The 27,287-nt window shown below is 45.8% G+C and overlaps 1 protein-coding gene across 1 annotated transcript in view; it reads left to right on the top strand.

Annotated features, from left to right (window-relative positions):
- Positions 1–27,287, top strand: part of AGBL1 (AGBL carboxypeptidase 1) — a 477,711-nt gene that overhangs the window by 279,010 nt on the left and 171,414 nt on the right. The gene's annotated exons all lie outside the window — the stretch shown is intronic.

The following is a 27,287-nucleotide window of genomic DNA, read 5'->3' as shown; positions in this document are numbered from 1 at the left end:
GCCCTAGAAGAAGCTGAACATATCTGAGGTAACATTAGTGATTCAGAGAGGTTTGGTGAGACTATCACTGCTGGTCCAAATCCAAATAGAAGACTAAAACTTATATTTCCAGCCCACTCTATCAAAAGGCTTTTGGGGCATGTAAGGCTAATAGAGCTTGTGGAGCGGGGTTGCCATATTTCATTCCTATTACATCAAAAAGTTGTGAGGGGATGAAAGAGCCATGACAGCCTCTGACGAATGGGAGTTGATTTGGGTGTGTGATAGTATCCCAAGCCTTCACCAATCTCATTCCTAGAATTTTTGCTGTCTTTTGAAATTAATAAATTGGCTTGTAATTGGAATATAGTGTGACCTCCCTTCCTGGTTTAGGAATATCCGATATTAGGGTTTCCCTTATTTTGAAATATATGGTATACAATAACATCTTTACATCACTGTAAGGGTCTCTTCTCTCAGGCTCCTCCTTCCTGTCCTAGCTGGTCATGTACTTCAAGGGCTCTTCTCCCTTTTGACGAGACAAGCTGATCTCTGAGAAGAGTGCAGCAGGGATGGTTTTAGGGCAGAGCACGGAACTGGATCCCTAGAAGGTAGTACCTAAAAGACATAAGGAGAGAGGCTGAAGTGAGTCAAAAGTGCCAATGTTTAATATGTTCTACTGATAAGGAGCAAGAGGACCAGTTTGTTGATCAAAACAAAAGATTCCTTAGCACCCTATCTCCCAACCTAACCAATATGAGACACCAGGAGTCAGAGAGCAAAGCCAGATTTGCAGCACCACCAACCTCCAAGCATTTGGATACTTCCATTCCCAAAAGAAGTATATGAAGTAAATCTTGGTTACTTGGGTAAAAGGGGTGACGTAAAGCAGAAGATCCAGAAGAACATGAATTCATGGTTATGTAGATGACTAAATATGTGAATTAGGAGAATAGAGATTGTATTTTGCTGGGGAAGAATACAAGAGTTCATACTTCTGTCTATTATCATACTGTCTATTTACCAGCTAGGTGTTGCTACCTTAGGCGTTTATTAATTACTTATAACCAACAATTGCAAGTGCAGTCATGCACTGTCACACCGACATGATTAAGGGGATAAAGTTTAGCATGCATATGAAGGAAGAACGTCGTCCTTTGCTCTTAGAGTTAAAAAGTATTTCCCTGCAGTGCTGGGAGACCAGACTTATCAGAATTAGTATGTAAAAAACAAAAAGTAAAACTGACTGTCATTGGCTCATTGGGCTTGCTTGGATGTAACCCAGGGCAGAATTTGGCTCCAAATGGAAAACTGACTATAATTCAATCTAATTCACTGTCCAAACTGTTCAAACAAATGGAAAACCAACAGCATAAATGGAACAATTTAGATGTTTAAATATTACTTCAGTTTTACTAATGCAATATGTTAGCAGTAACACAAGTAATTTGTGTCTGTGTGCGCATGCACATATATTATTCATGTTAGAGAAATTGTTTTCAAGCCCACTAGATTGGTCTGAATAGCATGACCTTGACTATCTTTGTGTTTACATTCTACCTAGAAGAGTCTATTGGGAAAGTGTAAAGCACAGAGAGGGGACAAATACATTCTAATGAAAAATTAACTGCTTTATTTTGATAGTGTCCCTTTAAATGGCCAAATATCATTTCTCTCATCCTTTCAGTTTTCCCGTAGAATTACAGCAGCTAGCTTTTTGATTTCTGACGTCTCTCTTGCTCGTTAATCTGGCCCCGTGTGGATTTATTGTACAAATCCATTTGGCAGCTGAAAATTGCCCTTTGATGAAGCTCATAGTCTAATCATGAACTCCTCAGGCATGGGAAATAAGAATGGGGAGGTGGCGAAAGCAGGGACTAAAAGAACAGCATTTGTGTTTCACTCTGCTTGGATTTTATAGGGTTCTAAATTTCAAAGCATTGCCTACATATGATTTTCAGAAAGGATTGATTCCCTTCCTCTTAGAGATCTTAAAATGTACCATGCTGGATCATACCACTAGTCCTTCTGTCTAGGTATCCTGCTTCCTCCACAGGCCAATACCTGACAGTTCAGATCAAGTAAAAACTGTCCATAATACAGCTGATTAATTATGCAAAGTCATGAGAGGGGAATAATCCTTCCTGTCCTTCCCCTCCACTTTGTGCCCTTCAGTGTGAGTTTTGATCATCACTATCACAAATGTGGACTAATAAATTACATTCAGTGTTAGTGGCTGTGCAATTATCACACTTTTTATAATTCTTTAAGAGGATTGACTCTGTAGCCTCCTGCAGCAGTGAATTCCACAGGTTGTTAATTTTCATGCAGTTAACTTTTATTTTTACTCCTAGCCTGAACACACTGAGTAGTAAATTTCCAGCATTTCCTCTGTGTGAGTAAATACGGAGTTCTTAGGGATGTTTTGGGATTAGATCTGAGGTGAAATGTCATTGTTTCTGCTGATGGATGTTTCTCTAAAACACATCAAAATTCTCTACTGTGATTCTGCTGTGTGAACAGTCACCATTTCAGCACCAACATAACCATTTCTTCCCTTCCATCGACTTGGTTCCTTTGCTTAAAAGATAAACTTGGTGGAACTCAGAAATTACTTTACTTCCTCCTGAATATTCGCTGGGATGATACAGGCTGCACTGACAGTGGCGGAGATGAAAATTCTCTAGCTGCATAGGGTGGAGCAAGGGCCCTGGCAATGTAGGTGCCTCCTCAACTTTCTCCTGCCTGAATACTGAATTCCTCTCTGCCCCTCAGAGAGGTTGGTCCATGGAATAGCTGAGGCAAAGTTCAGTTTGTGATAACTTTCACTGATCATTTCACAGCTTTCTCCAGCTCCAGCTTTCTCCGACCTGCGCAAAAGGGAGGAGGGGAAGGGAAATTAGAGTGTGAGTGATATTCTATCTTATGTGACTTCTGATCAGAAAACTGGGGGGATCTCGTGCCTGATTCATATCCATTTGTGGGGCATGATTTCTCCTTTGAGTTAAATACCCAGCCATTCTTTCCAGGTTGGCATTCTCAACTCTGCAGAAGAAACTTCTTCCATATTACCTTATTTTACTGCACTGGGTCTTCTGACATGCATTCTTCCTGTCAGTTTCTTTTTAAACGACACATAATGAAATACATTAAAAGAACGTTAGTAAGGTTGCAAAGTCAAGACCTTAAAAGTTAAGAAATTGCAGAATTAAGATTGTCCATGTAACCTTAATTAAGCCCCCTTGTGCTTATGCATTATCATGAGGCCTTTAGTTACATGATCACATCCTATTTTCCTCTGCCTCATTCAGTGCACAGAATGGATGGTTCTCATGAAATGAGCAACTATTTAATAATTTCATTTTCTCCTCATTGCTCATTAGGTAAGCTCATTATTTACTGCACCCTACTCTCAAGACAGAATTTTAATTTTCATATGGGCTTTTCTGTGGTGCTCATCATTAGAGTATTTCACAAACAATGAATGTAATTGTAACAGCATTTCCATGAGATAAAAGTGCATTATTCCCATTTTACAAATGAGGAACTGACACACAGAACAATTAAAGGCTAAAGTATCCACTAATTTTGGATGCTGAATTTGAGACACTTAGGACTTGGTTTTTCAGAATCCTTAGCATTCTGTCACACTTTGTACAGTGTCAAAGCACTGCTCTCATTGATTTTAGCTGAAGCTATGCATGCTCAGCACTTCTGTAAATCAGACCCCAGGGTCTGAAGTCAGGCCCCAGAAAACAAGGTGACCACCTGTGAAAAGTCTGGTTTATGTGGCTTGCATAGCAGAACCCTGGGGCAGAGGCAATAGATTCTAATCCTCAAAGGCAGTATTCAGCTCCCTTAGTAATAAGACCATCCTCTCTGCTCCTGAAGTTCCCTGTAGGGATGTAAAATCTCATTTAATTAGTTAACTGATTAAATGTTAAGTTTCACTGGTTAACTAAACAGGGCGGGTGGCCCAGCCCCACTGTTCCAGCTGGGATGGAGCATCCCACTCCTGGGGCAGGCCCCCGCAAAGCTGGAGCAGGCCCCTCCCCAGCTGGTAAGTCTCACCCATTAAGGGTGATGCTTACCGATTAATCATCTCTGCTGAGCGCTGAATAACATGGGTCCTGTGGAACAAAATGTGTGATTATCACAACACAAGCACAAGAGGCCCAGCTGGAGATTCCACAGGCATTGGTGCTGGAACAATGTTTAGGGTGGGGTGCTGAGTTGCGTCCCCCCTTTCTCCTGTCTGCAGCACTAGGTGCAGCTGTGGATCCCTGGCCTGTGGCCAGGAGAGGTGCCCAGTGGCCTGGGACATGGTAGAGCCCCCAGGCACTGGGCCAGCGGCCTGAACCACAGGTGGCAGGGGGGCACCCAGGTGCAGACTTGTGGCTGGGACCCGGGTGCAGGATCATGCTGGGCAGAAAGACTGAGGATGCTGCAGCATCCTCCCCCACCCCTGTATCCCTATTTCTTGCTCCTGTGTCCACAGTCAACCTTAATTCTGGCATTTGCTAAATTTTGAATGCCTGATTTTCCCAGCACCTACCCCTTTCATAGCTCTTCCTGACTGCTGTGGAGAAACACCCCCACACACTTGCATTTCCCTGAGCTTGGCTCTTTCCTTTTTTCTGTGCCTACCTGACAGGCAGGGACTCTTATGCCCGGGTTCCTGGAGGTCACAGGTTTACTCCTAGTCACCTGCCCTCTGACTATAGCTGCCAGTTTTAATGAGCCAGAATGGACACACTGTGGCTCATGCATGTCCCCAAGGCCCAATCCCCATTACAGTTTTCCTGTTGGAGCAATAATAATAATAATTAGCACTTACATAGCACCTTCCATATGAGGAATTCAAAGTGCTGCTAAGCCCCTGACCTTTCTTTACATGTTAGCTGAGGCAGAAATTTGCCTTTGGGGGCTGGGATTAATGACTGACCTTGAAAGGAAAATCACACCAAAGATTTAAGAAAATAACACGAAAAAAATAAAAGTGAAGCTACTTGGGATGAAGATGATGCCAGTGACTCTGAGCAAGATTCTGCCATGTGCAGCGAGGGATGGGAGCCCAAAGAACTTTTGTCTGATTTGCAATAGCCTTTTCTGCTAGCTTTTTTGTTAAAGCAATCTCATCAGAAAGCCAATTTACATTTCAGTGGAGGATTTTTTTTAAAGGCTGACATTCAGCAGGCTGCAGCCGACGAGGTTTGTTCTCGTTTGCAGAGGAAGCCAGTGGTTTATAAAATGATTTCATCTTATAAGGTAAATGAAAGCTGAGTGAGGAGAACATTTGGTTTGAAATGCTAGCTCAACACAAAGACAAACTTAGGCATGGTAATCTGGAACTTCCTAGCATGTTTACTTTCTCATTCCATTTTTCTGATCTGTTGTCTTTTTGAGCCCATCTTCTGTTTCCTTCCTTGGCTGTTTCTTCTTGGGCCTTACAAGCAACATGGTATATCACATGTGACCTTTGAACCAGCCTAGTAAAATGGCACTGTGGCCAGGTAAATAGCATCTAGGAGTGAACTTGCTTGCTTGGATTGTTCAAATGACCCTGGAGATGAAGGTGATGCAAAGAGGCAATTTGATGGAACTGATGTTCCTTGCAATCTGATGGCCATATGGATTTCAGAGCCAACTGCTGAACACTGATTTCACAGTGACCTTTTAGGGCTGTTACTACATTTCAAACGTGAAAGTGCCGCGTGGAGCTCGGGGTCAGCTGAGGATTCCCCTGCTAACCTCAGGCTCCCTGCAGTGCTGCCACTTTGAAATGCCGCAGGGAGCCTGGCGTCAGGCTCCTCACGGTATTTCAAAACGGCAATGCTGCACAGAGCCCGGGGTCAATGTGGGAGTCCCCAGCTGATCCCAGGCTCCACATGGTGCTGCCGCTTTAAAACACCACATGCAGCCGGAGAACACCCCAGCTGGTCCTGGGCTGCACACAGTGTTTCAAAGCAGTTGAGTTGCGTGGAGCCCAGGGTCTGTCCCCAGGCTCCACACAGTGCTGCTGCTTTGAAATACCCCCTTCACTCCCCCCCGCCCCTTACTGCCTCTTTTTGATAGAGGCAGCAAGGGGGGGAAGCGACTAGTCCTTCACATCCCTACTATAGACGTGAAGGGAGGGTTTGTGCAGGGAACTGATACTAAAAGTCCGCTTTTAAAAATGCATCCTTGATTAATGCAAAATTTGCTACGTTTGCTAAATAAACTAGATAGAGAGAAAGACAAACAATGCGTATATTAAATAAGCCTATTTATATTATTCCTCGTCTCTGCCCAGGGTAGGTTCATGCTTGAAAGTGTTGGCAATGCCTTATTGAGGTTCCTGGGCAGAGGCTCTGTGTGGAGGGCCAAGAATGAGCATTGCTGCAGGCCTAGACTGAACGGCTCTGGCAAAATTGAATGGCGGAGGGTACACGACTGGACTAGCAGGAGGCACTGTGGGCTGAGATTGAGATGCATCCTCAGAGCTAGGGAGAGGACAGCCTGGGATTGTAATAGAAGGGGGTGCTGCAGGTCAGAACTCAGGTGCATTGGTTGAGCCTGGATTAACCCCAGTGCTGGAATACCAGGGGGTGCAAGGCAGATTTGAGGTGCATCAGCAGGGACAACAAGCACTAAATGTACATTTTTGTGACTAATTATAATGCCAATAAAGCACACCAATGACTTTAAAACCCAGCCCAATGCGAATGGTGAGGTGTCTGCCATTTGGTTAGTTTCTTGCCATGTAGTCTTGGTGGGTACGTCTACACTACAACGTTAATTCGAACTAACTTAGTTCGAATTAGTTAATTCGAACTAAGCTAATTCGAACTAACGGATCTAGACTAAAAAATTAGTTCGAATTAGTGTTTTGCTAATTCGAACTAGCATGTCCACATTAAGTGGACCCTGAAGCGGGGTTAAGGATGGCCGGAAGCAGTGCCGGCAGGGCATCAGAGAAGGACTTAGAGTGTGGAGATGCTGTCTCAGGCTAGCCGAGGGCTGTGCTTAAAGGGTCCCGACCCCCACCCCCGACAGACAGTTCTCAGGGGTGCCCCGCTTGAAAAGCAGTCCTGGCTTGGAGTGCCTGGAGTACCCACACTGGGCACATCACACCACTCGGCCATCAGCCCGGCTGCACTTGCCGCAGGCTGCCATCTGGGGAGAGGGGGCAATCGGGGTGCTCCAGGAGAGGTTCCATCCCAAAAGCCCGTAGAGCCAGCCCAGTGCTCCCCATTGGGGGCGGGTACCCCATTCCTGCCTCACCTCCTTCCACTTACCCTTCCCTAGCCCCTTTTCTTGATGTACAAAATAAAGATAACGTGTCTTCCAAAATGGAATCTGTCTTTATTGAACAAAACTGGGGGAGACTGGGAAAAGGAGGTGTGAGAGGGGAAGAGAGAGGCTGGGAGAGGGGAGGGCAACTAAAATGATCAGGGGTTGGGAACAGGTCCCATATGAAGAGAGGCTAAAGAGACTGGGACTTTTCAGCTTAGAAAAGAGGAGACGGAGGGGGGACAGGATAGAGGTCTCTAAAAGCAGGAGTTGGGTGGAGAGGGTGCATACAGAAAAGTTCTTCATTAGTTCCCATAAAGAAGGACTAGAGGACACCAAAGGAAAGGAATGGGTAACAGGCTTCAAACTAGTAACAGAAAGTTGTTCTTCACAAAGCACAGAGTCAGCCTGTGGAACTCCTTGCTGCAGGAGGATGTGAAGGCTAGAACTAGAACAGAGTTTAAAGGGACGTGAGATCAAGTCATGGTGGTTGGGTCCATGGAGTGGTATTAGCCAGGGGGTAGGAGTGGTGTCCCTGCCCAAGGTTTGTGGAAGGCTGGAGAGGGATGGCACGAGACAAATGGCTTGGTCACTGTCTTCGGTCCATCCCCTCCAGGGTCCCTAGGGTTGGCTGCTGTCGGCAGACAGGCTACTGGGCTAGATGGACCTTTGGTCTGACCCAGGACGGCCATTGTAAGCTCTGGGCTCAGGGTCAGGGGTCTCAGTGGACCACCTTGATTTTCATGCACTCCTGCTCCTGGGTGGCCAGGCTGGCAGCTCTCCTGCCCTAGCCGGCCACCTTCCTGTGCCTAGTGCGGAGATCGTGGACGAGGTCCAGGATGTCCGCACTAGACCAGGCGGGTGCCCGCCTCTTGCGGTGCCGGGCAAGCTCCCGGGAGCCGCCAGCCTGGTCCCGGGAAGAGGGGGAGGGCTTGGGGGCATCGGGTGGGTGGCTCGATCCGTGCCAGGTGCAGGGTCTGCTGGCTGGGTGCTGGCAGGCTTGCACCTGGCACGGGCACCATAGCCAGCTCGTGCCCCTTTAAGGGGTCCGGGTCCGGGAGGGGGGCAATAGAGTTTCCCTGGTGTTGGCCAGAGTGGCCACCAGGGAAAGCTGGGGAGGGCTAGCCTCCCACTAGTTCGAATTAAGGGTCTACACAGCCCTTAATTCGAACTAGTAAGTTCGAACTAGGCTTAGTCCTCATGCAATGAGGTTTACCTAGTTCGAACTAAGCGCTCCGTTAGTTCGATTTAAATTCGAACTAACGGAGCGCTAGTGTAGCGCCTATGAAAGTTAGTTCGAATTAACGTCCATTAGTTCGAACTAACATTGTAGAGTAGACATACCCGGTGATATGAAATCAAGTAACTTTTGTGCAGAACTGAACAAATTGCATGTCTACAACCCATGTGGGCAAGATCTATGCACGGATTCAGGGGAATGGCATGTTTGTTCCCGCCATCCCTTGGCCAAGTGTGCTACCTCAGGAAAACAGTCTGTCATTGCCCTTCCTTGTTTGGTGCTGTGGTGTTGGTGTTCTGTGAATAAAGCAGGGCTTCTGGAACACAGGAAGCTCTGTTCATTTGATCACAGGACTGCAGCGCCAGACTCCGCTGGACTCCCTAGTATCTGTCTCTTTTTTATGCTAACACAGTGTCCACCTCTCCTCCCCTGCATACTGATGGCCCCCATCTGTAGTCAGCTTGTCTGTCACCATAAAGAGGGAAGAATGAAGTGGGCAGTGTTGGATTGAAGGACTGTAAGTGGTTATTGATCCCAGGCTCCTTATTTTCCTGGAGGCTGGGGTGAGTAAGGGCGTGGCTGCGAGTGTGCGATTACTTTTGAGGATATGACTCCACATGTGTGTGTAAGTGCATAAGGGAGCTGGTGTGAATGTCTGTGTGGGTGTGTAAGGGGATGTGCATGCCTGTGAGTGTTCTCCTGTGTCTGTGTTCAGTAGTGTATGCGAGTGTACTTCTGTGAGTGCATGAAGGTTTGCTGGCAGGAAGGTGTGTGTGCATGCAAGGGTGTGTGTCAGGCTGTTGTGTATGTGCAGCATTACATATGTTTTGTATTTATATTCACACACACATATATGCATAAGGTGCATGTGTGTAACGGGACATATGGATGTGTGCATATGCAGTTTGCATGTGCAAGTGTGTGGTGTCTGCATAGATATGTGCTGGGGAAGAAAGATAATTTCTAAATGGAAACAGGAAAGGAAGGGCAACTTGTAATGATAAAGTTCAGATTTGATTAGCTGCTTGATATCTCTGTTCACTGGGAAAAAAATCACGCTTTCCTGGTGACCTTTTAGCAAATGCAGAGCTGGGGGGAAATATGTCCTTCAGCTTTTTTTCCATTTGCAACTAATTAGAGTGGAAGGTACAGTGCTGTACTCTTCATAGTCTGCTGGAGTGCAGTGCACCACATGGCATGTCACAAACTGGGATGTGAGTGGTCAGGCCTAGTGGTTAGAGCAGAAATCAGGAGCTGGAGTCCTGAAGCCAGTAACCAAAGCCAAGGGATCAGAGCCAGAGAGAGGAACCAAAGCTGGAGCCAAGAATTCAGTAAGGAACCAAGGCTGAAGCAGAGAGCGACAAGGCAGGACCAAGGCAGGAGCATGGCTGGGAACAAGGCAGGAGCACAACTGGAGCAAAGCTGAAACAATATAGGCACAAGAGCAATCACTGTTGTGAACAGGAGTTGAGCAGCAGCCAGAGCTCAGTTGTTGCTGTTTTGTCAAGAACAGCCTTTCTGACTTGGTCAGCCCATAGGCGAGTGGTTAATCAGATGACCCTGCTGTGTCAACTATGCTCATAGGCCACCTGGTAACTGGGGAGGCACAACTGTAAGTCCTTGCACCTGACATGGCGTGTGCATGTGTGCAGCGACTGTGGAGGAGATGGGTGACCAGGTTTTGCATGTTGTGACCACTTCTTGCCTTCTCCCCGCTCTCTGCTCAGGGGAGGCAGGGGAGGACAGCTTCCTCATCCATCCAATTTGATTCCAAAAGACTTTATTGGTGTAACAAGCTACACAGCTGTTGCCAAAGTGAAACAAAAAGGCAGGCTTATCACTTTTCTGTCAGGGGTTTGAGCCCCTGGGTCCTTGTGTCATTATTGTTCATTCCTAATTTTGTGGCAGGGACTACGCAGCACAATGCCATTTCTGCTCTTCTTTCTCCCAGGGTTCTGCACATTTTTTTCGGAAATACCCGCTTCTTTTTGCACTGGGCTCAGGCTACCTAGTGCAAGCCTGAGGGTCATTTCTGGCATGGATGACTTTTGAGCCAAGATGTGGGTTGGTTAAAGATCTCAGTATCAAAGGAGACCATAGTGCTGAGTTTTGTGATGGTTTTCCTGGAGTTGTGGAGAATAACTGGGCTGTAGAATTGCATCCCCAGAGGCCCTGTCCAGCACAAGTTTAGTTTAGAAAAGAGAAGACTGAGAGGGAACATGATAGCTGTTTTCAAGTATCTTAAAGGGTGTTATAAGGAGGAGGGAGAAAAATTGTTCATCTTGGCCTCTGAGGATAGGCCAAGAACCATTGGGCTTAAACTGCAACAAGGGAGGTTTATGTTGGACATTAGGAAAAACTTCCCAACTGTCAGGGTGGTTAAACACTGGAATAAATTGCCTAAGGGATTTGTGGAATCTTTATCACTGGAGATAGGTGTCTGTCTAACCTGCTCTTACATGTCAGGGATGATCTAGACCGTGCTTGGTCCTGCCGTGAGGGCAGGGGACTGGACTCCATGACCTGTTGACATTCCTTGCAGTTCTAGTATTCTATGATTCTATGATATAATGTATTTGTTAGTCTCTCAGGAACCATAGGACTGCTCATTGTTTTTACTAGGTTAAAGTGTCTGCGATGAAAGAAGTACAGGCATAACTATATTCAAATGTTTGCAGATGCTAAATATTTCTTTTCTTTGGTGTAGCACTATTTCAGGACTGGGTTGTTCTGGCACAACTCTGGATGCATGGGAAAGGGAAACTGGAGAATGGAATTGTAGAGAATACTGCAAGTTGAGCTTGAGGACCATTGGCACAGTTGGTGTAGCAGTCTGGGACTGGCATAACAGTGAGTGATACAGATCAGAACCATGGCAGATTGTCGGAGCTTTGAACTCCATGATAAATTACATATTGAATTAACAGGGTGCTGCAAGAGAGACTGAGGTGCATTGACAGAGCTTTGTGGTGGAGCCCATAATTTGGATAGCAGGGGCTGCTGTAAATCAGGCTTCATTCAGATGCATTGGCAGAGTTGGGAGCGGGGAAGAAGGGGCCAAGACCGGTGTTGTAGAGAGGGATTGAGGACTATTGGCTGAGCTCTGTGGATGTAATGGAGTAACAGGAGGTGCTGCACAGTTTTGTGGCAATGCATGACTGTAGCCGGTGCTATCAATCCCTCACTGTCTTGAGCTCCACATTCTCATGCACATAAGGAAAAGGAAAAGAATGAGGTATCTATTTTCCAAATCATTTGCAAATCATTGTTTGTTTTCATTAGGAGTCTGGAAGAGGCTAGCGGGTATAGCTGTTGCAGCCTGGCTCCGTGTAAAAGGGTTTAATTTTTATGTTTCCATTTCGTCATTTTTATTGTACTGTTTCCCATCTCCTTGCTGAATAAATCCATGCTATTCTGAAGCAAATGCTCAGGAAATAGGAAAACAATCCTTTGCTATCTCCTCAGTATTTATTTGTGGGCTGACAAATACAGCATTGGCTTAGTGACAGGGCACAATAAATTCACTTCCAAAAGCAGAGATTTGCATTATGCTTCTGGATATTACCTTCCTGTTATTATTCTAATTACTAACACTAATTATCATTTTGTTAATGTAAGAACACCAGGTGGCCAGGTTAAGAGAGACAGATATCTGATCTGTTTGTGACTCCATTTGCTGTTAATCTGCGGCCTTCTGAACCCCTCCTTCTATTCTTCAGTGAATCACATTTTATGTGTAAGCATGAATGTGCTGTTGGGATGCACTCAGACCCTGAGGTATTTGTGCGTGTGAAGTAGTGTAATCGGGGCGGCCCGTCAGTATAGGCCAAGTCGGCCATCACCTAGGGCACTGCCTTCAGTGGGGCGCCCAGGGCGCCCAATGATGATGTCACATAATTGATGGCGCCATTGACGGCCGTGCAGGTGGGGGTGCCAATTGTGCATTCTGCCTGGGGTGCTAGCTGCCGCGGGCCCCCTTGGGCCGCCCCTGAGTGCAATTGCTGGTGAAAGTGCACAGTATCTCTTTTGGATGGGTCTGTGCATGTCGCTGTGTGTGAAACAGAGAGATGTACCCTCCACCCCGCTGCAATTGGCGTACCTTTTTACAATTCTTTTTTTGGAAGAGGCTTTTCTAAAATTTGGCCCGTCTACTCTGGGCCAAATTTCAGAAAAAACCTTCTCTTTTGGAAGAGCCCTTCTTCTTTGTGAAAAGAGGTTTAGAGGACTTCCGAAAGAGCGCATCTGTTCTTCTGAAAAAAAAAAATTTGGAAGACCAGACGTGTTCCCTGGACGCAACGGAGTTTTTCCGGGATACCTCCCAGAAAAACTCCGTAGTGTAGATATGGCCTATGATGTATACAAATGCTGAGATTTTGGCCATGTGGAAATGTGTATGGAGATGTATGTGTGTTTGTTAGGAGTGTGTGTGTGTTGATGTGTTTATGTATTTAGAAATGTACCTACATAGGGTATGTCTAAATTACATCCCTTTTTCGATAAAGGGATGTAAATTAGACATATAGAAATTGTAAATGAAGCTGGGATTTGGATTTCCCATGCTTTATTTGCATAATGGCAGCCACAGCTTTTTTTCAAAAAGCTGCTTTTCGAAAAAAAAAACAAAAAACCCGCAGTCAAGGCAGGGCTCTTTTGACAGAAATGCCCCATTTCAAAAGATCCTGTAAACCTTATTTTTTGAGGGTTACAGAATCTTTTGAAATGCGGCATTTCTGTTGAAAGATCCCCATCTTACCATGTTTTTTTTCCTGAAAAGCAGCTTTTCGAAAAAAAGCCATGGCCGCCACTATGCAAATGAAGTGTGGGAAATTCAAATCTCAGCTTCATTTACAATTTCAAAAGGTCTAATTTACATTCCTTTATCGAAAAAGGGATGTAGTTTAGACGTACCCATAGAGTGTGTGTGTGAATCTGTGCATTGGTGTGTTTATTTAGCTATGTGTCCATTTGAGTGTGCTTGGTGTGTTGGTGTGTGTATGTGTATGAGGTAAGAGTATGTGGCAGAGATTCCAAAAGAGAGAGCTCTAAGGTGAGAAACTGAACGCTGCTGTGAAATCCACCTTACTCTGTCTATTTAAGCCACACAGTTATTTTGCTGGTAAGGTCAGGAGTTTTTCTGCTGGGAAACAAGAGGCATATGTTGGCCAAACATGTGGGGGTAGCACTGATGCTGGGACAGTGAAGGAGACTTATTTTGAGATTGGGAACTTTCCACCTCTCCCTCATTCTCCCATTGATTTTCACAGATGTGACTCCCACTAAGGAACTTTTTGTCTTTTCAGAGGGTTCATTTACAGAACGTGCAGAAGCACAGGACTGGAAAAGCATTTCTTGAACAACATCCCTAGCATTTTCTCCTGGTGGCCATTCCTTCCTCTGCTTTCTGAATATAGGAATTGCCCATAAAGGCCCAGAAATAGCTTCTGTTACTAGAGTCACAGTTTGTCGACTGCGGAAGGGGAGGGGAAATCACTTATGGGTCTGGATTCTGACTTGAAGTAACTCCAGTGACCTCAAAGGAATTATTATATATGGGATGGTTTTTGTCCCTGGAGTGTGAAATGTTAGGATGGGGAATATGTTAGGGCCAAATTCAGCAGTGACGTGTGAGGAGAGGAGACTGTTAGCATTATCTGTTGGCAAATGGGTGAGTGTCCAAGTGAGTTTCAGTGGCTTTAAGGGAGCCTAGAGGGAAATCGGAAGTTACAGCTATTCGGGCATATCTGCAGAATGAATGATGAGTGAAAAGTTAAGACCCTGGCATTCAGCATAATGGATGGTCCGAATCGGAGAAGCAGACCCTTCAGAGAATCGGTAGATGATATAGTAGATTGGTGAAGAGCTAGTCTACAGAAACTAAGCCACTTTGCACTGGACAGGGAAAGATGGAAGGAAATAGTGAGGGAGGCATCAGGCATCGATGGGCATTGAGCTCATGGTTTTTGATGATGATGATGAGAGGGAAATCAGAGTTAGTGTAACCTACACAAACGTGGGGTTAGAAGAAAGTGTGATTTATGCCAGTCTAGTATTTCTCAAGATCTCTTAGATTTACCTCTGAATTTGACCTCTTGTATCTGAGGCTAAGTCAAGCTTTTACTTTGAGTACCATCAACAGCTGCAGAGAGATGCATACTGGAACATCTGGCACCACTGCACACCTGAGACAATGGCAGAATTTTGAGATCTCTGTTTTGATGTTAGGCTAAAGGATGGCAGTGGAGGACGGAGGTCAGAGGGGGGAGGGAATGGAGGTGAGCTGGCCTCTTAGCTCTGGAGACCTTGTGAAACCTGGGTAGGTAACTAGGGGCACCAACATTTGCCTTGATTTTTATGGAAAAGCACCAGTCTTCATACTGTCTGCCTTGTATCCCATGTGACTATCCACATGTGATCATCCAGCTGTGATGGGATAGCATCTTGACACCACCATGCAAACTCCAAAAACCTTTGACAACAGCTGGGGAGCCAATCATGAGGGCTGGTAAACTGTAAGTCACACACTAGTCAATGTTAGAAGCTGCATCGCTAGGGTCTGAATCTGTATTGGCAGTATGCTAAGACTCACCAGACTCATTTCAGTTTTGATCGATATCATGTCCAGGGATAAGCACTCTTTGTACAGTATTGCACAGCAGGCCTTTGGAACAACTGAAGAAGGGTCTGCCCTGGAGAATCCATCCCAGAATTTAAATAGCACTCTCTTTGTGCTTGGGATGGGATATTTGGGGATATTAGTTAATTCTCTGCAGACCTCTACTCCAGCTGGATATGCTCAATAAAGTTGCTGGATATTTACCTTAATATTGCATCTTAATGCATTAATTTCAAGCTTCTGGCATACAGTAACTTGTTAACATCTTTTAAGTCAGCATCCCTGCAGCTAGAAGCTAGTGCACTAATCTAAGCCACTGCTTCACATTCTCCTCCAGGCCTTCTCAAGAAAATGCCTTGAGTTTCCTCTTTCTGGAGGGGAAAAATATCTAGGTGCTCAGCTGCTGTAATAACAACTGTCCTGACAGAGTTTACCACCTTCCAACATTGCCGCTGCTCTCTGCCCCATTTATTATCCCTTGAGCTCCTATGTTTATTTGTATTCTGCCCTGCTGCAACCCTACTGCTTTACCTAGGGCTCTGAGCCTGTTCAAATTCTATCAGTTGCCACCAGCCTCATAGGGCCAGCAACACAGCTCCATAGCTCGTTTACATTCTGCCTGCCAGCAATACCTCAGAAGGCTTTGATTCTCTCACTCGCCATGGAAGTGGTACACAAAGCGCTCTGAGGCTGGCAGTCCCATGGCAGGCACGCGAGCAGCTGGAAATGACCATGGTACAGAATAATATGGGAACACAACAAGGGGCTCTGACTCAGTGGGGACTGGGGGTGCAATGTAGATTTATCTGGGAGAAGGGGGAAAGACTCTATCTCAGGGTATCTCTACACTACCAAGTTTTGTTGACAAAACTTATGTTGACATCCAAAAGTCAACAAAAACCACCAGGGGAATGTTTACACTTGCTCCCTCTGTCAACAGATCATGTTCACATTGGATACGTCTACATAGCAACATGAACCTTCGAAACAGAATCATAGAATCATAGAACTGGAAGGGACCTCGATCAAGTCCAGTACTCTGCCCTCACGGCAGGACCAAGCACTGTCTAGCTCATCCCTGACAGTTGTCTGTCTAACCTGCTCTTAAATATCTCCAGTAATGGAGATTCCACAACTCCCTTAGATAATTTATTCCAGTGTTTAATCACCCAGGGTATGTCTACACTACCCTGCTAGTTCGAACTAGCGGGGGTAATGTAGTCATCCGCAGTTGCAAATGAAGCCCGGGATTTGAATTTCCCTACACGCGGCATGGAGTAGCTCGTGGAACGAGGAGTACAGCTAGTTCGGATTAGGAAGCCTAACCCCGCGGCACGGGGTTCGAACTAGCCAGCATTTAAAAATGGCGCCGGCCGGCTTCATGCAAATGAAGCCCGGGAAATTCAAATCCCGGGCTTCATTTGCAACTGCGGATGACTACATTACCCCCGCTAGTTCGAACTAGCGGGGTAGTGTAGACATACCCCCAGACAGGAAGTTTTTCCTAAAGTCCAACCTAAACCTCTCTTTCTGTGATTTAAAGCACATTGCTTCTTGTCCTATCCTCAGAGGCCAAGACGAACAGATTTTCTCCTTCCTCCTTATAGCACCCTTTTAGATACTTGAATACAGCTATCATGACCTCCTCATGCCCTTATTCCACCAAAAATGACATTTACAGGTTCTTGCGCAAAAGGGGGGGGGGGGGTGTTTGCATGAAACGGACCTGTCTACACTACTTTTTTTTGCGCAAAAACCTCTTCTGCAAAAAGCATCAGAAGAGAATATGCAACTGAAGTGCGAGAAGTTGCTAATGAGCCACTTCATTTTCATTGCCTCTTCTGCAGAAAAGAGGCAGTGTAGATGTAGCCAGAGTGATCAATTGTCAGATAATTCCCAGATCTTTGAAAGGGGAGGGGCACATGCCTCAAGGGCAGCAGAGATCAAAACACTGAGCAGAGCTGTCAAAGCAGGTATTGTGGAATACTGGTGGAAGTCAGTTCAGTGGACAAAACAAACAGGAGAGTCTACACTGGCTCTTTGTCAATAATGAAGGGAAGGGGAAAGAAAAACCTTCTCTGGCAGGGGTGGAAGTTTTTTTGTCCTGGAAAGTGTTTTTCATGACAAAATAACTTTGTGGTGTGAATGCTTTCACTCTTTTGTCACCAAAAGGCCATTTGGGGCAATAAAACTTAGCAATGTAGACATACCCCAGGGTTAGCACACAAGGACAAAGAGGTTGGCAACTTTGGGGTTAGACGCTGTCTTCGTCTCCTAAGCAGCCATCGTTTTCTCTGACTGAGTCTCCTGGTGGTGCTACTGGGGGGATTTTTTAAGGGAGACCATTTTAGGTCCCACCGGAGAGAGCCTTGGGGTTATTATGGAATAGCATTACCTAGTATTTTTATGAGTACTACTTGATTTTTTTCTTGAAACTCTGCCATTATTTCCAGTGACTCCTAGGCTGTGTCTACACTGGGCCACTTATTCTGGAAAATCAGCCGCTTTTCTGGAATAAGCTGCGAGCTGTCTACACTGGCCCTTGAATTTCCGGAAAAGCAACGATGCTCTACTGTACAAAATCAGCCGCTATTCCGGAAAAACTATTCTGCTCCCGCTCGGGCATAAGTCCTTATTCCGGAACACTGTTCCGGAAAAGGGCCAGTGTAGACAGCCCAGTAGTCTTTTCCGGAAAAGTGCGTCTACATTGGCCACAGACGCTTTTCTGGAAAAAGGGCTTTTCCGGAAAAGCAGCCTGCCAATGTAGACGCTCCTTTTCCGGAAAAACTGAAAACAGAATAGTATTCCGTTTTAAGCATTTCCGGAAATTCATGCCAGTGTAGACACAGCCCTATGGTATAAGAAAAGTAACCCAGCACTCCAAAGGAATGGCCCTCAATGCTACAGCTCCAACGGTATCATTGAGGTATGCGAGAAAGAGAGACCACAGGGTCCTAGTCCCAGCTGTCCTGTTGACCAGTTACGTGCCCTTACCTAGGTTTCTCCCCCTTTGTGTGACATCACTTGTAGTAATTCTCTCCTACCTTCCAGGAGCTGGTTGTGTGCATCCTCTAGGGAGACTGTAAAAGGCTTTATGTTCTGGGATGAAAGACATGTGGGAAGGTGCTGTTATTAGGCTAAGAATAAAGGTCAAGAGCTTGCTGCCAAGGTTGTCCTGACTAATTACTACACTAATCTTTACAGCTCCCTTGTTCCTTGTTTCATTCATTGTTCAGTGACTGGGCACAAAGAGAGAAGAATTGTGAGAAAAAGCACTGCTCTCTTCTGCAGCCCAAAAGTGATGTGAATTGGTTTTGGGGCTTGGAGTTTTCCATTTGTTTGTAGGGTAGGTGCACCCTCCTAAGAAAATGATCCTTTATGTTCCATGGTGCTTCCAATGCTACAGGAGCTGGGTACAAATCAGAACTCTCTATTCCATACGCCAACTTTTTAAAGGCTGATATCCTTCTCCCTTCATCCATTTTATTTTAGTCTGGCAAATTGAAAAGCAAATGGATGTTAGAGAGTGCATGGATGTGAGAGACAGCAGGGATGGTTTAAATCAAATGGCACCATCCCCCTTTCACTTGTTTCTCTAAATATACTGGATGCTGATACTGCTGGGCACGCCCTTGATCATTGGTAAGGTGTATCTTGGTAGCACTTTCCTGTGGCTTTCTACATAGAAATGGTACCAGGCCAAAAGACTTGAAAATGCGACTGTCTTCAAGCTCCCTATACCTGCTCTTAGGCTGAGGGAGATGAGCACCAATCTATGATTAAGGCAAAGGGAAAGACCTGTTATATGAACTCCTTCTCCTACTCTGAGGCAGAAGGACCTTTGGAACCCTGTGTTCGATGCTCCCAGACACTGGATGCAGGGAGTGGATTCTAGTGCTCCAGAGATTGTGTCCAAATTCACCACTGGGGGTATGTCTACACTACCCCGCTAGTTCGAACTAGCGGGGGTAATGTAGTCATCCGCAATTGCAAATGAAGCCAGGGATTTGAATTTCCCGGGCTTCATTTGCATAAAGCCGGCCGGCGCCATTTTTAAATGCCGGCTAGTTCGAACCCCGTGCCGTGCGGCTACACGCGGCACGGAGTAGCTAGTTCGGATTAGGTTTCCTAATCCGAACTAGCTGTACTCATTCCACGAGGAGTACAGCTAGTTCGGATTAGAAGCCTAATCCGAACTAGCTACTCCGTGCCGCGTGTAGCCGCGCGGCACGGGGTTCGAACTAGCCGGCATTTAAAAATGGTGCCGGCCGGCTTTATGCAAATGAAGCCCGGGAAATTCAAATCCCGGGCTTCATTTGCAATTGCGGATGACTACATTACCCCCGCTAGTTCGAACTAGCGGGGTAGTGTAGACATACCCTGTGAGAGTAGGAGGTGAGTACATTTGTGTGTGTTGAAACCTGAAGATCCATTCATGGAAAAGTGAGCAAGCAGATTCCCTATAGTTCACCACATGGGAAAATCATACCTTGTTTCCTTTCCGGCTTTCGGTTCTGCTTTGTTGTGTTTTCAGTTTTCATGTGATTGTGTCTGCATATCAGTCAGGAATTGTTTTCTGCTTGAGTTGGGAACATTCCCTTAAGCTCTTCTGAGCTCTCAGTCCCCTTGTTCTCTTTTCCCAGACCAATTTCAAAGAGCATTTTGGCAGATTACAAAAGTGCTGAATGTTTATAGTCTTGTCTTACATCATCATTTTGCTGTATCATTTATTTTTCCTTTGACAGATTTTTAACACTGTCAGTCTAATATTCATGAGGAGTTGAAGTGTATTACCATAATGCAGTGTATTATGGGTAATCCCATGCAAATTGTTCTATGGAGAGTCATGCTGAATTATGTTCTAGGGGTTGGGGAGGCAAAACAAAGGTCTTTTTTAACCGTTTGTTCCATGGATTTCAGAGCATCCGCCACAGGCGAAGGTTTAAACCAGTTGTTTGACATTCACAAACATGAGCAGCTCTCTTCAGTGGTATTTCCCCTCATTGAATCCTGTGCCAAAGGATGGAGTTATGCATGAGGAGTTTTTTATTTGTCTTTGATATTTCATCTTGAAAATATTGCTAGTTTGTCAAAGAGGGGAAAAAGGGGGGGGAAGGATACCACCTATTGCTAGTTTTCTCAACATCACGCTGTAAATCTCTCCAGGAAACATCCATTTTTATGAACTTAAAGAGCATCTGATGACTACTGGAAGTGACAGATCTGATCATATGTCATGTAGTTCTGTATTTCTCTCTCTCCTTGTTTTCCAAAGACATTTACACAAAAGCTTGTCCTTTGTTCCTCCTGAGTTCGTTCAGCTTCCCAACCTGAAACAGTAATCCTCTTTGCAGGACATAACACTTGATTGCTGTGGAAATGATTGCAATGTCACTAACAGAGGATTAGAGATTTAGGGGGAAAGAATAAGCAGTAGGTTGACATGGCCTTCTGAGGAAGAAGTAGCTTGTTTTCATGCAAATGTCCTTGCTAGTAATTGTGCTAGATACAAAATCCAGGAAGTGTGTCATCTGGAGTCAGCAGTGCTCTATTTCCACCTAGTTTATTAGGAATAGTCAGTCAGAGACACACAGGCTTGCAATTTGTACTGTGGGAAGACATGTGTCTTTCTCACCTCTTGCTTCAGAAGGCACTGAACTGGTCAACTGGCTTGTGTCTGCCTCCTGCTGGCCTCTCTCTATGAAAAATCCAAAGTGGAAATATCTAATGCAGAATAAGGGAGTTGTTGGCTGCTTTAGCTTGTGTTTCACCTTAGTTATTCTAGTTGTGGATAGCTGTCTCCCACTCCCCCGACCCTGTCCCTCTTCAACGTGCAGACACTTTCTGTGTCTCTCTTTTCAGAAGCTCATAAGGTGGGTACCTGAGAATAAGGTCCATTCTGGTATGATTGTACAAATGGAATGTGAGGACCCTGGGTAGTTTGCAAAAGATTGGGTCTAACCCCAGCATCCTGCTCAGATTTCCCCTCTCCATTACATAAGTCCACTTCTCTAAAGTCTGCGTCTGAACAACTGGGGGGTTAATCAGGCCCTATGCAACCTGTATAACCGTAACACACTACTTTATAAGGCACATTCAGATACCTGCTGTCTGGCTTGCTGTGGCCTTGCACATTGTCTAGCAACAGGAGGTAACTGTGGGTATGTCTACACTACAGCGCTAATTCGAACTAAGCTAATTCGAACTAACGCATCCAGACTAAAAAACTAGTTTGAATTAGCGTTTTGCTAATTCGAACTAGCATGTCCACATTAAGTGGACTCTGAACCGGGGTTAAGGATGGCCGGAAGCAGTGCCGGCAGGGCATCAGATGAGGACTTAGAGCGTGGAGCTGCTGCCTCAGGCTAGCCAAGGGCTGTGCTTAAAGTGACCCGACCCCCACCCCAGACAGACAATTCTCAGGGGTGCCCCGCTTGCAAAGCAGTCCTGGCTTGGAGTGCCCTGAGTGCCCACACTGGGCACATCACAGCACTCGGCCATCAGACCGACTGCACTTGCCACAGGCTGCCATCTGAGGAGAGGGGGCAATTGGAGGGCTGCAGGAGAGCTTCCACCCCCGGAAGCCCGCAGAGCCAGCCCAGTCCTCCCCATCGGGGGCTCGTAGCCCATTCCTCCCTCACCTCCTTCCACTTACCCTACTCAAGCCCCCCTTCCTGATGTACAAAATAAGGAAAACGTGTGGTCAAAAATAGAATCTCTCTTTATTGAACAAAACTGGGGGAGACTGGGAAAAGGAGGTGGGAGAGGGGAAGAGAGAGGGTGGGAGAGGGGAGGGCAACTAGAATGATCAGAGGTTTGGAAGAGGTCTCATATGAAGAGAGGCTAAAGGGACTGGGACTTTTCAGTTTAGAAAAGAGGAGACTGAAGGGGGGATAGGATAGAGGTCTATAAAAGCATGAGTGGGGTGGAGAGGGTGCATCAAGAAAAGTTCTTCATTAGTTCCCATAATAGAAGGACTAGAGGACACCAAAGGAAAGGAATGGGTAGCTGGCTTCAAACTAGTAACATAAAGTTGTTCTTCACAAAGCAAAGAGTCAACCTGTGGAATTCCTTGCTGCAGGAGGCTGTGAAGGCTAGAACTAGAACAGAGTTTAAAGAGAAGTGAGATAGTCATGGAGGTTGGATCCATGGAGTGGTATTAGCCAGGGGGTAGGAGTGGTGTCCCTCCCCAAAGTTTGTGGAAGGCTGGAGATGGATGGCACGAGACAAATGGCTTGGTCACTGTCTTTGGTCCATCCCCTTCAGGGTCCCTAGGGTTGGCCGCTGTCGGCAGACAGGCTACTGGGCTAGATGGACCTTTGGTCTGACCCAGTATGGCCATTGTAAGCTCAGGGCTCAGAGTCGGGGGTCTCAGTGGACCACCTTGATTTTCATGCACACCTGCTCCTGGGTGGCCAGGCTGGCAGCTCTCCTGCCCTAGATGGCCACTTTCCTGTGCCTAGTGTGGAGCTCGTGAATGAGGTCCACGATGTCCGCACTAGACCAGGCGGGTACCCGCCTCTTGCGGTCCCGGGCAAGCTCCCGGGAGCCGCCAGCCTGGTCCCAGGAAGAGGGGGAGGGCTGGGGGGCATCGGGTGGCTGGCTCGAGCCATGCCAGATGTAGGGTCTGCTAGCTGGGTGCTGGCAGGCTTGCACCTGGCACAGGCATCGTAGCCAGCCCGTGCCCCTTTAAGGGGCCCGGGGCCGGGAGGGAGGCAATAGAATTTCCCTGGTGTTGGCCAGAATGGCCACCAGGGAAAGCTGGGGAGGGCTAGCCTCCCACTAGTTCGAATTAAGGGGCTACACACCCCTTAATTCGAACTAGTAAGTTCGAACTAGGCTTAGTCCTCGTAGAATGAGGTTTACCTAGTTCGAACTAAGCGCTCCGCTAGTTCGAATTAAGTTCGAACTAGCGGAGTGCTAGTGTAGCGCCTATCAAAGTTAATTCGAACTAACTACCGTTAGTTCGAATTAACTTTGTAGTGTAGACATACCCTACATAGTGTGTGTTAGACTGCCAGATCAGATTGGCAGTGTTACATGAGATGCAGGGCAGTGTTAAGTTGGTCCCCACGAGCTACAGAATTCCATTTCATAAACCCTAGAGAACGGCAGATTTTATTCAGCTCCCTTCTCCTCATCTGTAACTCTTGCTTCTTGACTCCGCTAATCCCATTGCCATGAGCCATCTAAAAATATGTCTTCTACTTGAGCCCCCGAATGAAATGGTGCAGGATCCCACCTCCTGAACTAATCCTCCCTAAAATCTGGCCACTGCCCTCTCTATCAAATATACCCTAACATCATCTATGAACAAGGTTGTTAAAGTGTATTGCATTACTGTAGCTCACATGGGTCACTTGTATTTACATGTACGCATCGCACACCACTGATGGTCTGTAGGATGCTTTGGTATGAATTACCTCTACAGAAGTGCATTTTCATCCAGTGTGAGAGCCTTTCTGAACCATGCTCTGAGTGCAATGGTAGTTGGCACGAGGAAGACATTGAAAGGGAGAAAAAGATCTCCACTATTACTCTTGTTTTTCTGTTAAACATAACAAGCAGCAAGAGGGATGAACGGGAGACAGAATAACAACTCCAACACTTGTAAGGAAATAAGACAACACATTCCTTGCTTATGATTCCACCCAGCTTCAAAGGGAATAGCTAGAATGATAGGGAGAAGCCCATTCTTCTTTAGATCTCTTTTCCTTCTTATCTGAGCTGGGGAGTAGCTGTGCTTGGTTTTCCCACCTGCCTTTTGCTTGAAAAATGAATGTGTCTGTTGTTTCATATGCATTAGTACAACAGGTCACAGAGTCATAGTAGCTTCTTGATTGTGAACCTTAGTTGGTTGTGAGCAATAGATTGAGAAATGATCTTTCATGATGTAAGTTGAAGAGGACTAACCAACATTAGTGTTTCTGCTGCAGGCTGAGCAGTCATATGTAATTCAGGAGGAAGGAACCAAGTAGCTCTTGGGGTATTGCATCAGGGTGGGAGATAGACTTGTGATGCATGAAAGTGTAAAGTAATGAGAGATGTAATTAGTGGCTGAAAGTTAGAGCTCTAGGTGGCTCAGCACAGATGGAGAACTGTGTTCAGGTTATATTTTAAATTAATTTGTGAAATTGTGTGGATAAAAATCTTGGTCTAATCTTCTCTGAACACTTGTGCACTTTTCAAAATCACCACAGTGTGACATGGTTGCCAGTAGTTGCCAGCAGGTTGGAGAACTCTGGTTTTAGGAACGGACTATGGGAGGCACATACTGGTCCAAATTGATTTTCTATTGGTGTAGCTCTTGGAAGAGGATTACAATAGAAAAGGATGTTATAGGCCAGGATTGAGGTGCTTTGGCAGAGCAGGTAGAAGACAAGAATGGTAAGGGATGTTGAGGGCTCAAATTTACATGAATCTTAAGAAAAAAATCAGGACTTGGATATGTTGGCAGAGCTGGTAGAGAAGCAGGACTGGAATAGCAGGGAGTGCTGTGAATCAGGACGCATTGGCAAAATTATATAGCAGGAGCAAAAGCCTGTATTCTGCCTGCATCTGTTATTTTACACTCAAGCTATCACTATTTATTAACGTCCAGGGCCAGATGACATTCCTCTAGAAATTCTGGGGAACTAATGAACAAAGGAGAAGAACTATTAACAAAAATATGCAATGTATCATTAAAACAGCCAGAGAACTAAGGTGGCAAGCAGTGTCATAACCTTGTTTAACAAGGTGCTAAGTATGATTCTTGAAATTGATGAACTTACTTCAGAGGCTGAGAAAACCATTGAAAACAGAGTTTCAGGTGAGTATAATAACTTAGCGACAAGGCAACATAGTCTGTGAGGTGAATTTTGCTTCTCTATTAATATGTTAGAATTCCTTGAAAAAGGCAAGGAACTCAGTGACTGAAATAGAAGTGGTGATTGAAATTTAATTAGACTTTCATAAGGCTTTTGATATAACCCCTCACTAAAGACCATTAAGGAAATTTGGGAACCCTGAGGTGAGAGGTAAAGTATCTTTCATGTATTCAAATTCTAGCTAAAAGAGGAATAAAAAACAGGAATAAATGGGAAATTCTTGGCATGGTAACAAGTTGAAAGTGAAGTGACCCCTCACGTCAGTGCTAAGACTGGAGCTGGTCACTATATTTATTCATGATCCGAATGATAGGGAGGAGAATGAGGTAGCAAAATTTGCTGCTGCTGTTGCTACTACTGAATTATACAGTAATGGGGAAGATTATAAGGGTCTAAAGAAATGATGAATTTCAGTAATACGATGGCTGATGAAATGTAGACAAAGGCACATTGGATGGGCCAATTTAAAGCACCCAGACATGTGGATGGATTTTGAATTAGTTCTAACCACTTAGCAAAAATAAGTAGCCATCACCTAGGAAGCGAGATGAAGGTATCTGTTCAGTGTGCTGCAGCAGCAGAAGATTAAAAAAGTGAATTAGATACTAGACTATATGAAGATTGGGGTAGAGAATAACACAGCAAATATTATAATGTTGTTATGGACATTAATATTAGTGCCTATCCTAGAATACTAGATTTGGACTGGATCGGTTCATCTGGAAAAAAGACAAAGATAAAGAAAGCCAATGAAAATGCTTAGTGGCCTGGAAGGAGCTTCAGTATGAGGAGAGATTAGGAAAATTGGGACAGTGTAGTTTGAAAAGGGAAAGAGTAAAAGACAATATGAAAAGGGGTTTTACAGTGTGTGGAAGTAACACTGATCCCTCCCCGAGGGGATTTATCGGTATGCTCTGCACGCTTTTCACTAACGTAGCTTGGCACAGGAGGGGTTCCCCAGGGCTGAGTGAATTCCACCAGTTTTTTCCCATCTCTTCACTGGGGACAAAAGTTGTGTTGTGGGAAGCTGGGGCACATTTGCCAGGCTGGAGCAGATAAGAGGAAGTGTGTGTCCTGGGATGGACCTGTACCATGCCGATTCCTCACTGCCAAAGAGCTATGGTAGTATGAACACAGTATAGGGTCGTCGTGGGCTTCCCTGGCTTGAGCCAGAGGGTGAACTAGCTCCTGCAGATGATGAAGAGGGATCTCCCCTCAGACTCTGGGCTGATGGAACAATGACTTTTCCAACCCTGTGGTGCAGTTCTAGGGTTTAGAGCAGGAGTCATGACTCTTGGGTTTTATTCCTACAAGCAGCATACTTGCCCTGTAACCTCGGGCGAGCAACTTCCTTTCTTCATGTCTCATTGACCCGACCTAGAAAGTGGGGATAATAGTAAACACTCGAGATGAGGATTGTGAGTTGTCACCAGTTAGTGTTTGTAAAATCCTTTGAGATCCTGCAATGAAAGGTGCTGGGGCCTGTTGTTGCAAAGCGGTTGAGTGTCTTGTAGAAGGGGATGAAGGTGCTTTCCCTTTACTGCAATACAAGGATAAGAGGGCACTCCATGGAATAATTACCCTGTGGAATTCAGTAGTGGATGGCATTATAAAGACAACTCGCTCTTCAAGATTAACACAAATTTACATTAGCTGGAAGAAAATTGCAAGGACAGTAAGTTTCAAGGCATATGGTGATACCCATGTGGGGTCAGAAAAATGTTTCACTCCCATGGTGTAATATTGCTGAGTTAGTACATTTTACATCTTCCTCAGAAGTTCCATTGGCCTATATGGACTATTGGTCCAGTGGTGTGGGAACATTTTAAAGAGTGGGGGTGCTGACACCCCCTTGCTTACCCCTGTCCTCTTCCCCCCTTCCTCCCCTGCTAAGGCTAGGAGCAAAGTCCTGGCATGCGGAGTCAACAGTCGGGACCCAGGACACAGGGCTGGCAGCAGAGCCTCCAGCGCACAGGACTGAAGCAGACACCCCCCTCCCCCCCCCAGTGCCAGGGCCAGCCAGGGTCCCAGGGCTGGAGCCAGCAGCAGAGCTCCCTTTACACAGGGCTGGCAGCAAAGCCCTGGGCATGTGGGCCAACAGTGGGACCTTGCATACAGATCCAGCTAAAGAGGCCCAGAGTGTGGGGCAGCAGCTGGGTTGAGTCAGCAGCAGAGCTTGCAACACGTGGGGAGGCATCCAGGACACTGGGCACTCGGCCAGGAGCATGGGGGGTTCTTGAGCAGTCCCCCCCACCTAGTTCTTATGCCTATGTATTGGTCTGATTATTCTGATGTAACACATTTGAATAACAGC

The sequence above is a fragment of the Pelodiscus sinensis genome, chromosome 14 (assembly GCF_052426305.1).
Source record: "Pelodiscus sinensis isolate ZL-2025 chromosome 14, ASM5242630v1, whole genome shotgun sequence".
In the NCBI taxonomy this organism is placed as follows: domain Eukaryota; kingdom Metazoa; phylum Chordata; order Testudines; family Trionychidae; genus Pelodiscus; species Pelodiscus sinensis.
Note: the sequence above shows the minus strand (reverse complement) of the source record. Positions and strands in the feature narration are given on the sequence as shown.